The sequence below is a fragment of the Aplidium turbinatum genome, chromosome 11, assembly GCF_918807975.1.
Source record: "Aplidium turbinatum chromosome 11, kaAplTurb1.1, whole genome shotgun sequence".
Lineage (NCBI taxonomy): Eukaryota > Metazoa > Chordata > Ascidiacea > Aplousobranchia > Polyclinidae > Aplidium > Aplidium turbinatum.
Window position 1 is genome coordinate 1,708,441 of NC_137482.1, and position 12,288 is coordinate 1,720,728.

Genomic DNA, 12,288 nt, shown 5'->3' on the forward strand with positions numbered 1-12,288 from the left:
TCTGTGTTTGATCTATTTATAAAATAGTTACTGCTTGTTTGATATCTTGTGTTATGGTTATGAATGGATGAAGCATTTTTGAATAAATCGCAATGGGTTACGTAGAGGGATACTGATTCATATGAACTTTGTAGGCTACATATGATTTTTTATTTCAATGTTATGTATGTCTTTTAGTTTCAAGATGTTCGTTTTGAAAAATAAAAAATTAGTGTGAGCGTAATAATTTTGTTTTGTGATTATTCTTATACCTTTTTTTTTGTAATTTTATTAATGGATCCAATACACTGTCACAGGCCTTTCCCCAACTTGATATACAGTATTCTAAATGGCAGTAAATCAAAGCGTGATACTCAGTGGTGCCGAAGTTAGTTGAGGATTGGGGGGGATAAATCAATATTTTATCAAATTTTAGACGATTTTGAACATTGGGGAGGATGCATATTTTTATACAAAAACTTAGTGGTACCGGTATTAAGTTTATTAAACAATCACCGGACCTCGGTAAATTTGCTGATAACAACATAATATACAGATAAGAAATCTTGAGAGAAGTACTACCAGTGTTCTTGTAAAGACTGCTGCAAGATTAAGCAACAAGCAAAGAAAAATTGGTACCTTCAGCGAGATTCGAACCTATGACCTTCCAATGAATACTTAATTTTTCCAAAAAAAAAACAACAAAAGTTATGCTTTTCTTCATTTCCCCTCATTCAGTAGAATCACTAGGCTACACTTATATGACGCTATTGGACAAAGTTACCAGTCAGGAGACTGAAAACAATCGAAGCTGCAGAAAAACTAAGATTCAAAAACAAATGAAGGGGTGTACCACCAAACATCTATAGGATTGGCCATTGATACAAGAGAAGGATCCACAGAGGATGTACATAAATCAACAAGTGAATAAAGAAATAACAGTAACCACTCAAGTAGGCTACATGTAGCTCCACACAAAGTGAAATTTTCATGATTTTTGACTCTTTTTTATTTAAAAAAAAAATAATGTCTAAAAAGACATTTTGACTCTTTTATGTTTGTTTAAAAGTAACTACGGAGCGTAGTAAATTGAAAGTGAAAAGTTATCTTGAAGTTTTGAGAAGATACTGGCCACTGTCCTTGGCCACTGGCCTTCTCATCGATTGTCTATTCAGCTGTGAATAATTTTTGACCATTTCAGGAACTAAGCCGGTCTTGAAAATTCGTGCAAGTTAAAAATTGATACGATTATCGTAAAAGTAGAACAGCAGACACTATAGTTACGAGCTGGGATTAAACGCAGGAGATTAATCTATTGTATACCAGAGACACAAGGCCGGCACACTAGGGTGGCTCGTTTTTGAACTTTTTTTTGTAATTCTCTCGGGGTAGTGAGGAAATGGTGCCAATGAGTGAGAAAACAATCATGGCAAAATTTGAGATTTGTAAAAAATTGTCTTCAGCCTTCTCATGGGGCTCAAAAATCGAAAAATTGGGTCAAAACGCAATTTTTTCCAAAAATATGTTTAGTTTGGGTAGATACAATATTGTTTAGATATCTAATTAACCTAAAAAAAAAATTAGAAGTAATTTGAACTATTCCTTCAGCCAAATTAGCCTCGTGCTGAAATGACACAACAATACTAGTCACTGTTACGTCACAGATGCAAGTTATGTGGTTTGAAATATCCCAAGTCAGTTTTGTCATTTTAGAATTGTCGCCGGAAAGGTTGGTCGAATATTAAAACTGTTTTGTTTGTTTATCTTTATCCTGCATTGCGGGAAAGCGGACTTGAGCGCTATGCATCGGTGTACACCTTCCGACGTACACCTGACCCACGCTGCAGCCGACGACAATGTCTGTTTCCGGTTGTCTACTCTGCTTATGACTTAAATTTGGAACTACCCATTACTCGAAATCGATCACTGGGTTGAGGCAATTATCGTAAAGTTTCTTGCCCAGAGAAACAACAGCAGGTGCGGGTGGCTGGAGTCGAACACGCAGGCTCTCGACTGTGAGCCCAACGCGCTAACCACTCGGCCACTGCTGCCAACTTTTGCTTGTGCTTACCAACTATACGAAATTTCCGTCTTTTATCCAGAAATCTGTATTGTGGTGACAAGTTCGTGAAGAGAAGTGTGTTTCGCTGGTTGTTATCGTATACAGACAGGCCCGGATTTAGGGGGGGGCAGAGGGGGCAGTTGCCCCGGGCCCCCCGACTTTTGAAGGGCCCCCCATGTGGAAAAAAATGTGATTTTGTGTTATTTGTTTTCCTTTTGGCTTTTAAAGTTTCTGCAATATGCTGTGCAGTACTGGACTGATGCTACTGTAGACGTAGAGATGGTTTTTCGCGCCTACGGCGCGAAAAATTTTTTTGCACGGGGGCCCCCCGATCTAAAAGTGCCCCGGGCCCCCCATCAGCTAAATCCGGCCCTGTATACAGACGAAATGATTCGGAAATTTTATGTTACAACTTTCCCACGGAGATATTATGGTTTTCCGCTGTGACCAGATACACATCTTTTAAAGTGTCTGTGTTGACATATTTTCTGAGGTTTAGCAACGCCCGTGAACCTTTGCTACTTTTCCGCAAATTTTATCTGTGTGATATTTCCATGTTATCTATGTAAACTCGAAGGTATTTTATTTGGTCTTTTTGTTGAATGCTTGTGTTACCAATGTTAATGTTAAAATTTTTTATGTGTTTTTTTTTGTTATCATGTATCCTATTGAGTTTTTGAGAAATTTATTGATAATAATCTGTTAAGCTTCATCCAGCAATCATATGGCGGATGTTAGAGGAAGGATATTTTATAAACACTCAAGAGAGAAAGCAGTGAACTAAAAATACCGCGGCATGTGATCAACAGATGCTCCTTAGTTTTGCACTATGGAGAGGAAGCAGACTGCGCGTTTCGTTCAAAATCCTGCAAACCTGAACGTGGCAACCATAACGTTGTTGCAGCCAGCAAAGTAACAAAGTGTTTCTGCGCTTCATCTGCTTCCGCGTACCATAGGGAGGAAATTTAATGTTACTGTGTAGAAACAACATGTGTCTGTCTCCGGCTGATGTTAGAGGAAGGATGTTTTATCAACACTTAAAACAGAGAAAGCGTTGAACAAAGCAAACCTCTGCAGTTTGCACGTGATCAACGGATGCTGCTTATTGTTTTCTAATATTGGAAGGAAGCAGAGCTTACAATTTCGATGAAAAGTCTATAAACCCGAACGTGGTAATCATACTGTAGGGTTGTTGTAGCGAGCAAAGCAACAGATTACTTCTGTGCCAAGTGTGACAACTAACCTCATAGATTTACTTGTAGTTGTCCTCGTCATAATGGCTGCTCTTTCGAAAGGGAACAGAACGATCAAGAATGGCGTAATAAACCACTACGGTGATTGGGACCATCACGACCATTCAGAGAGTGATATTTCCATCTTCAAGCTTCGTTTGATTTAGAACTTACGCCGCATACATAGACACGCAAGTTCAAGCGTTGCAGCGCAAAATAAGGTGATTGATAAACATTTACTTTGCTTATTCCTAAAAGTACCACACCGATCAATTTAACTGGCACGGCATTGTTTTTGCGATATTTTCTGCAAATGAAAATATACTTAGCTGATATTCCGTCTAGTTCTCGAGTTAGTTACGAACTACGCCCTTTACCAAGACAGTCGCTGTACTCCAGGGTTGCCCAACCAGTCGATTATAGTCTACTGGTAGATCGCGAACTAATCTCAAGTCGATCTCGAAATAAGTACTAAACTTATTTTCTTGCATTGGTCTCGTATTAATCGCCTGGCGTATTGAATAAATTGGCGAGCTCAATGTATTGAGTGTAGCCTAGAACTGCAGGGTAATGGTGTATCTGGTAATGATGTAATGGTGTAGCAGGCGTAATAGTATAGCGAACAATCAACCCCTTTGGAAATGACGTGCAATTCCAAAGTGTTGGTGTTTTCAATCGTTGCAAACAACAAATTACTGACTACTTTTCGTTTCAGTGGTATAATCGAAGCTTGCAACGAAGAGACCTTTCTCGATTCATGTTATGAGAAAGAAGAAGTCAGAAGGCTGGAGCAAGAAATCAACACACTTCACCAATCAGTGCAAGATTTTAAAGAACAGATATTGTCATTGTAGTGTTGTAAATAGGCTACTTCTTCATGCGCCACCATGTGACCTTATATTTGGTAACAAACTAAACGATAAATTCAGGTAGAAAACGGCTACAATGACATTTCGCTATAGTGAAACGTTTTCGAAGTTCTCTTCAGGTGTCGTTATAGGCGCGTTATAAACTTACTGTATTGCAAAATGTCATCAGATATTTTAAGATATAAAATACATTTATTGCCTTGATTATTTGTTTGCTGGGCTTTCAAATTGAGATTTGATTTGAAGAAATAAACTTAACTGGGATAATTAAAGGTCTGATTTGTCGCCTTTTGGAGCTTTTTGCAAGCTATTTGACAATTTCCTAAAACTCACATTTTGATCATTCGTTGTCTTTCCCATATGTCCCATGACACAGCGGGTTGTGACATCATCAAGCAATAAACATAATGATCAACCAACTTCCATATTCAAAAAGCAACAAAACTTTTTGCAACGAAATTATTTCAAATCAAAACTGTTACAACAAATTTTTCTTCGAAAGGCATTATTTTTGACCTAACTGTCCTCCTCGCCCTAATTATCCTCGTTAGTTCAATTGGTTATCCACCCGACTTCATCCATGAAGACACCACAAGATCAAACCTGCTGGTTCAGTTCTTGAGGTGTGCGCTTGAGCAACGCATGTCAAGACTGATCTTCATGTTAGGACCTAGTGGATTGAATAACTCACAGACAACAACATTTCAGCAATCGGAAACTTCACTCTGCCAAACTTGCTAACCGGCCCTGCGTCAGTGGTGTCTTCACATTGTAGAGTCTACAAGTATGCAAAACTGCCAGATGACTGAGTGGTGGAAGCCTTGGTACGGCACTCCAAAGGGCGCTGGTTCGACACCGCTCATGAGCATGCGGTTGCGTCTTTAGCAGGACACTTGAATGCATGCCTGAAGGTAAACACAAAGATTGGCTTCCTTATTTACCCATTCACACCAAATCCAACCATCGGGTGTAAGCCTTGATACGACGAAAAGAGGCTTTTTCAGTCCGAGATTAAAGATTCAAATCAACCAACTAATTTTTGTGTTGTGCCCACCAACATTTATATAACACAGCAAATACACACTTTTTTTTAAAGATTACTCAGTACGATCAAAAATATATTTATTCAAGTTCGGATAATGTAACCCAAATTACACATAGGACCGCGTGTAAAACGGACTAAAGGCATTTGTAATTTGAACCAGTATATAATATATCATAGATTAGGTCACTCCTGCATTTGAAAGCATGACATAGGCCATATAGGCCAAAGTGTAATGATTTTAATCATTGTGTACTATACTGTATGAAATAGAATGTAGTTGGACGATTTTTTTTCTGTATTTGAAGAAATTTTTAAGCAAAAAGATTCAAAATGCTGGCGAATAACCTATGTAGTTGGCAGATAAAGTGACATTTAAAACTAACATGGTGATAAAAAGTGAACACAGTTCACAAACTGAAGACTGGTCTCAATAAGTCACAACTGCACAAGTCACCATGTAATTGTAACAACAGGTTAAAATTAATCACGTTCACGTAGTCCAAATTACACAAATATAGTCCAAATTTTCTAAATGTGCTTTTACCATGTTAAATGAGCTGAGACAGAAATTTTCTTAACACTGAGTAGCCTACACGTAGCCTACGTAAATTGCAAACCAAATCAAACTGCAAATATTTAAAATAATCGTTTTTGTCGTCAGTGCTTCTGCTTCCTTTCAATGCTTCTGCCTTGCCTGAACTAGGTAGCCTAATGACAGCCCCGGATGAATAATTAAACCAAGTATTCCTATGATATATTGTATTTGTATGAATGGTGCTACTTTGTCATTTGCCACAAATTATATCGAATTTGACCAATTTTGCTCCACCGTTCAGTTTCAAACAGCGAGAAAACAAATTGTAACTTAGGCTAATCCTACTTATTTTAAAAGACTTGTTTGATCAAAACTTTGTGAATTTATTGCTGTCTCGAACGGAATGTGTAAAGCTTCATGTTTGTTTTTTTTGTTTTTTGTTAATGAAAAATCTCTGTTATGCAAACATTGACTTTTTTCTTAATTTCGTTCTGTATTCACAATATAGCCACTAGCCTACTTACACGTGTCAGTGAGACCGTCGGGCGAATCTGGCCGGCGCGTGAGACGGTAGTGACACACCCAGACGAGGAGTTGTGGATGGAGGTTCCACAGAAAACATTGAAATAAAACTCTTTGAATTGTGCATTTTGAGAGTATTCTCAGGCTAAATCAATAGTAAAACTGTCAAATGATGCAACAGAAAGTCCAAAGTTTATTTAAGTTTCATAAAACCAAAACAAAAATTTGTGTAAGCGTACAGTAGTAGGCCTACACAAAATTTATGTAGGCCTGTATATGTTTGAGTTTTGGTTAACGCCCTCATTAACCTACTCAAAACAATCGCAACGCTTGGCAATAGCAACCAGCAGTTGGCTAATGGTACAAAAGACACAAGAAAAAGGCTCAAGTGCATAACGGCATTTACATAAACATGCAGCCAATGCACTGCCGTGTAGCTAGCAACCTTGATTAGTCATTGGTCAGTCAGCTTTGAAAAAACAAAGTTCGTGTGAGAAAGAGCAATGAATAACCAAACAGGCCCGTAGCCAGACATTTTCAAGGGGGGGGTTCCCAAATCCAAAAATATGGACCTTTTGAAAACGCTTTCTTCTTGGTGCAAGCAAAAGCAAGCAAGCAAAAACATAAGAAGCGGCAGTACATGTACCAACAAACAAAACAAAATTCAAATTGTCAATTATAAACAAAATGAATAAATACCGGTAGGCTACAATTTTTTTTTTTAAATAACAATAGCACATCTACAGTGGAACCGATAGGGGTGCCGGAAGCGGGGGGGGGAGAGGGCAGATGCCCTTATAAGGTCATGTAAGCTACTGCACAATTTGCAATATAACAATTTGCGCCACTGGTGGTCCACCTGGAATTTTTAGTGGTCCAAAGAGACTTTTATTGGTTCACATAATGGACATCAATTGCCAATGGTTTATGAATTCTTTTTCTTAAAAAATGGCCATGGGACAATGGCACAAATACACGTAGACTAAGCTTCAGCGAATTTCACTGTGATTCAGTTTAAAGTAAGCTAGATCTTACACTATCCACTAACCAGTGGTTCCCAACCTGGGGTCTGCGGACCCCTTGGGGGTCCGTGAGAAAGTGTTTGGGGGTCCGTGATTACCTTGATGAATTTTGGAGAGAAAAAAAACGAAAAGCGATCTTTTTACTTTCATTTCTCTCATTAAATTTGCTTACGTTGAAAAAGTTTCGGCCTGGCACTTTGGGTCACCTTAATAATCAAATACTGCTGACATTTCTTGAACAATTCATTCATTTTCTTATTTGAGCGACTGTTTAACCTAATATTTACCGCAGGAGTCATAGCAGCAATGCAATATGATACAGTACAGTAGTTGAGTAGCATAATTATTACAATAGTCAATAGCATGTTAATTGAGTTTCAAGCAAAATTTAGGTAGGAGTCCGCAGAATTAATAATTTGTCTAAAGAGGTCCGTGACAACAAAAAGGTTGAGAACTACTGCACTAAACCAATACGCGTCCACAATTCCTTTGCCTGTTCTCACGTCAACTATCTTTTATCACGAGAACTGTATTCATAAGATTTTATCAATAGAATTATCAATAGAATCATTTTATTTTTCGTCATTAACGCGTCCCGGACGAAAATGTTTTCAATCTTCCATTTATCTTCCAGAAACCTCCTATTTAGAACTATCTGTGATTATATATACACTACACCTTCTGAAAAATGTGGACCTTTTCGGCTCAAGGAGGGGTTCCCGGGAACCCTGAGAACCCCCCCTGGCTACGGGCCTGACTAATGAAGCTCCAACACTTGGAAATGAGCATTTGAGACCTACATTGAGATCGGTGAGCCTTTATTCAACATTTGCAGTATTTGCGATTGTTGCTCTTTTCATGGTATGCTGTTCCATTGCTGCTTTCTTATACAATTTCAAAAAACTGAGAGGAAATTCAAACAGAAGTGAAAATATATCTCACCTACTCGTCAGCATCGCATACGTCACTTCCTTAGTTTTTCTTTTCTATGGATTTGCAATCATTGGTCTGTTTTTGTTTCCTGACTTTCGTTTGGCAACTAGTTGCAACTTTGTAATCCAATCCAGCAAGATAAGTTTGCGTCTAGCTCTCATTTGTAGCGTCTTTCAACTGGGCTTAAGGCAACTATGTTGTTACACCAAACCATCAGTTCGAATGTTTCTACCTCCTTTTCCTCGGTTCAGCAATTTTTTATTTGTCTCTGTTGGATTTTTGGAAGTTGGTTATGTTTATTTGCTCCTTGCAAAGATACAATATCGTCGAATTCCAAGATCATATACCTGCCAATCAATGGATGATGGAACACTAACTCAAGAGTCAAACTACTCTTGTGTTAGGAAACGTGCCATCTATCTTTATTCACGTAATGATTATTTACTTTTCTATAATTTAGTTTCGGGAGAGAGTTTACTTTTCTGTACCAAAGACAGGCAAGACACAACAATACAACAGGGTTGAACATTACAACAATATATTTTACATATTTACAAATAGTTTAATAGTCAAACGTTTTCGGCTTAACTTAAGCCCTCGTCAGGAATCTAAAAATATTTATAAATTGCAATACAAATTTTTCGTAAACAACTTTTTAACTGCAACGAAGGTGCAACAAGTAAGGTTTTCGATACTGGATAGCAAAAGCTTTCGAAATCATTTAAGTTGTAAAAAACTGCGGCAATTATCTTTGACAGGGTAGCCTACGTACTGTACAACGTAGGCCTATATGTGTGACTTTTTAATTTCTTGTCATATTGCCACGGACTACCTGTGCAGTCACCGCAGACCACAGTTTGGGAAACCCTGTACTAGGTTCCTACATCAAGGTCAGTCTTGATATGCGTTGCTCAAACACACACCTCAAGAGCTGAACCAGCAGGTTTGATCTTGAGGTGTCTTCATGTATGAAGTCGGGTGGATAGCCAACTGAACCAACGAGGAAGACAATCTAAGGCGAGGAGGACAGTTAGGTCAAAAATAATGTTTTTCGAAGAAAAATTTGTTGTTGTGGTCTTGATTACAAATAATTTCGCTGCAAAAGGTTTTGCCTCTTTTTCAAAATTGAAGTTTATTGATTATTTAGTACCACTGCTTGATGATGTCACAACCTGCTGTGTCACGTGACACGTGGAGAAGACAGTGAATGATAAAATTTTGTGAGTTTTAGGAAATTTCTGTCAGATAATTCGCAAAAGTGTCCAAAAATGCTCCAAAATGCGACAAATTATTTTTTTAAGTATCCAAGGTTAAGCATTGCATTTCTTCAAATCAAATCTCCTTTGAGAAGCATACCAAACAAACAATCAAGACATTAAATGTATTTTTATACAACATTACCAGATCAAATTTCATAATACGGTATAACTCGCCTATAGTGACGCCTTAATAAATCTTCGGAAAAGTTTCACTGTAGTGAAATGTAAAAATAACCGCAGTCTCCTGTAGGCTATTTGTCGTTTACTTCGGTACCAAATATAACGGCACATGATGGCCTTTGAAGGGGCATTTACAACACTACAATGACAATATTTGCTCTCTAATTCTTAACCACTCTTCATGCAGTGTGCCAATTTTTTGCTTCAGCCTTTTGACTTCTTCATCCTCATGACACGAATCAAAACTGCCGGTCTCTTTCCGCCAAGCAAGGATTATGCGGCTGAAATGACAAAAAAAGTAATCAGGAATGTATTTTTTGCAGCAATTGAGTTCAATAGTTTCACGACATTTTCAAAGTGAAGGCAGTGCTGGATTATCCATAAAGCTGAACAAGTTGAGGATTCAGGCCCAAAAATTCGGCCCACCATAAATAGGAAACTTAGGCTACTCATCGAAAAAAAATTGAATTTTTGACAATACTATTCAATACTTTGCATCTGCATAAGCAAGATAGGTCACCGTTTTGAAATTTTTATATGCTGCAATTTTTTGTAGGCTATGCAAGTAAATTGTAATTTAAAGTAACCTACTATTGATCTTTCACTCTTTGCAGCCTATACTGCTTTAATGACTTATTTCGCTACAGTATCTACAGTACAGCAGGCTTCTATTGCTTTGTGAAAACTAACTGCTTGTTCGAATCCACTAAACAAAGATATCTGTCAGCAGGGTCGGCGCAAGACTATCTTGTACCCGAAGCAAGCTTCAATGTCTTCGCCCCACTGTTCAACATTTTGCTGTAGCCTAACAAGTGAACAACAAAAATTGCAAACTCTTCCAGTTCCAATAAAACTTAGAAATTGAAGTTCACAAGTTCTGTAATTTCATAAAAAGTTCTCTTTTGTCATTTTTGAAGAAACAAATTTTACTTTTAAATCGGCTCTGTGTAAAGTTCTAACTAACCTAGATGCTAAAATTTAGTTGAAAAGGTCAAACAAAGTTAAATTGTTTCATTGAATTAATTAAAGACAAACAGTCCAACTCTAACATAAAAAATGTCACAAGACTTTACAGACTATTAACATTTTAATTTTTAACCTGCACGGAACGACGGAACCAGGGGCGGATCTACCGGGTGGGCCTGATTGGTACAGGCCCACCCAGATTGACAGTTGGCCCACCCAAAATCAGATTAATGAAAAAAAAATATCAATGTTTAACACTAGAACAAACAAGTGGCACTGAATTGTCTGTGACATCACTATTTCACAGCATGATACCACTTCAACAGCCCATAAAAGGCCCACCAAGATATTTCCTAGGCCCACCCATACATTACGTTCTGAATCCGCCACTGGACGGAACCTGACAATTTTGATTCCATTGTCAACTCTAGCTTGAAAATGAACTCTTAGGCTGCTCAATCCTGCAAACCAAAAGTTTCTAAAGATATTTTTTATTTCAGCGGCTGTTTTTTAATCCTTGCTTGCGAGAAAGAGACCTGGAATACTAATTTGTGTTATGAGAACGAAGAAGTAAAATGGCTGGAAAAGGAAATCAACAGACTTCAAGAAGAGTTGCACATTTATGTAAAACTGATATTGTCATCGTAGTGTTGTAACAATTAGCCTACTCTTCCATTCGGCATCATGCTGTTGTTCATCTGGTACCAAAGTAAAAGAAAAAAAAACACTTTGACTTCAGCAATACGGTAATGACATTTTATTGTAGCGTCATCTGTTGCAAAGTCCCGTTTTAATCTTCAGATAGAATTTGGCTATATAGTGTGTAGCCTACTGCTTTGATGATATTTCGCTATATAGTGCCACTTTTTCGAACGTCCTTTAAGTATCACCATAGGCGAATTTTACTGTTAGCAGTTATAAAATTTCGTCAGGTATTTTTATTATAAAATACATTGAATGTCTTGATTGTTTGTTTGCTGTGCGTCCAAATGGAAATTTGATTTGAACAAATAAACTTATTAACTTGGATCCTTAAAAGTCTGATTGTTGCATTTTGGAGCCTTTTGCGAATATCTGTGGAACACTCTTTAAGCTCATATTTTCATCCTTTGCTACCTTCCCCATATGTCACGTGACACAGCAGGTTATGACATCATTAAGCAGTGCGCAGTAGACCCAAATGATCAAGAAACTTTCATTTAAAAATAAAAGCAAAACGTTTTGCAGAGAAATTGTTTCCAATCAAAACCAAAACAACAAACTTTGCGTTGAGAAACAATATAACTTACCTCACCGTTTGTTCAATTAGTTTAGCGCCTAACTTCATACGTGAAAAAAACGAAGAAAATTCTAAAACAAGCGGCGCTGGTTCGACTCTCATGGTGTGCACTTGAGCAACGCATTTCAGGACTGCACTCCATTTAGGGTCACCTTTGTTTGGTCAATTTTGATGTACGGATGTGAAACCTGGACGCTAACGGCAAAAACACGAAAAAAGCTTGAAGCTGCAGAAATGTGGTTTTACCGAAGAATTCTCAAAATTCCATGGACAGCTTTTCGAACCAACAGAGCAGTTCTCCAACAGATTGGCCAGGAGCAGCAGATAATGAGATCTATAGAAATGCGGCAACTGAAGTTCTTGGGTCACATCATAAGGAAAGGCGAACTTGAAGATTTATCTTTA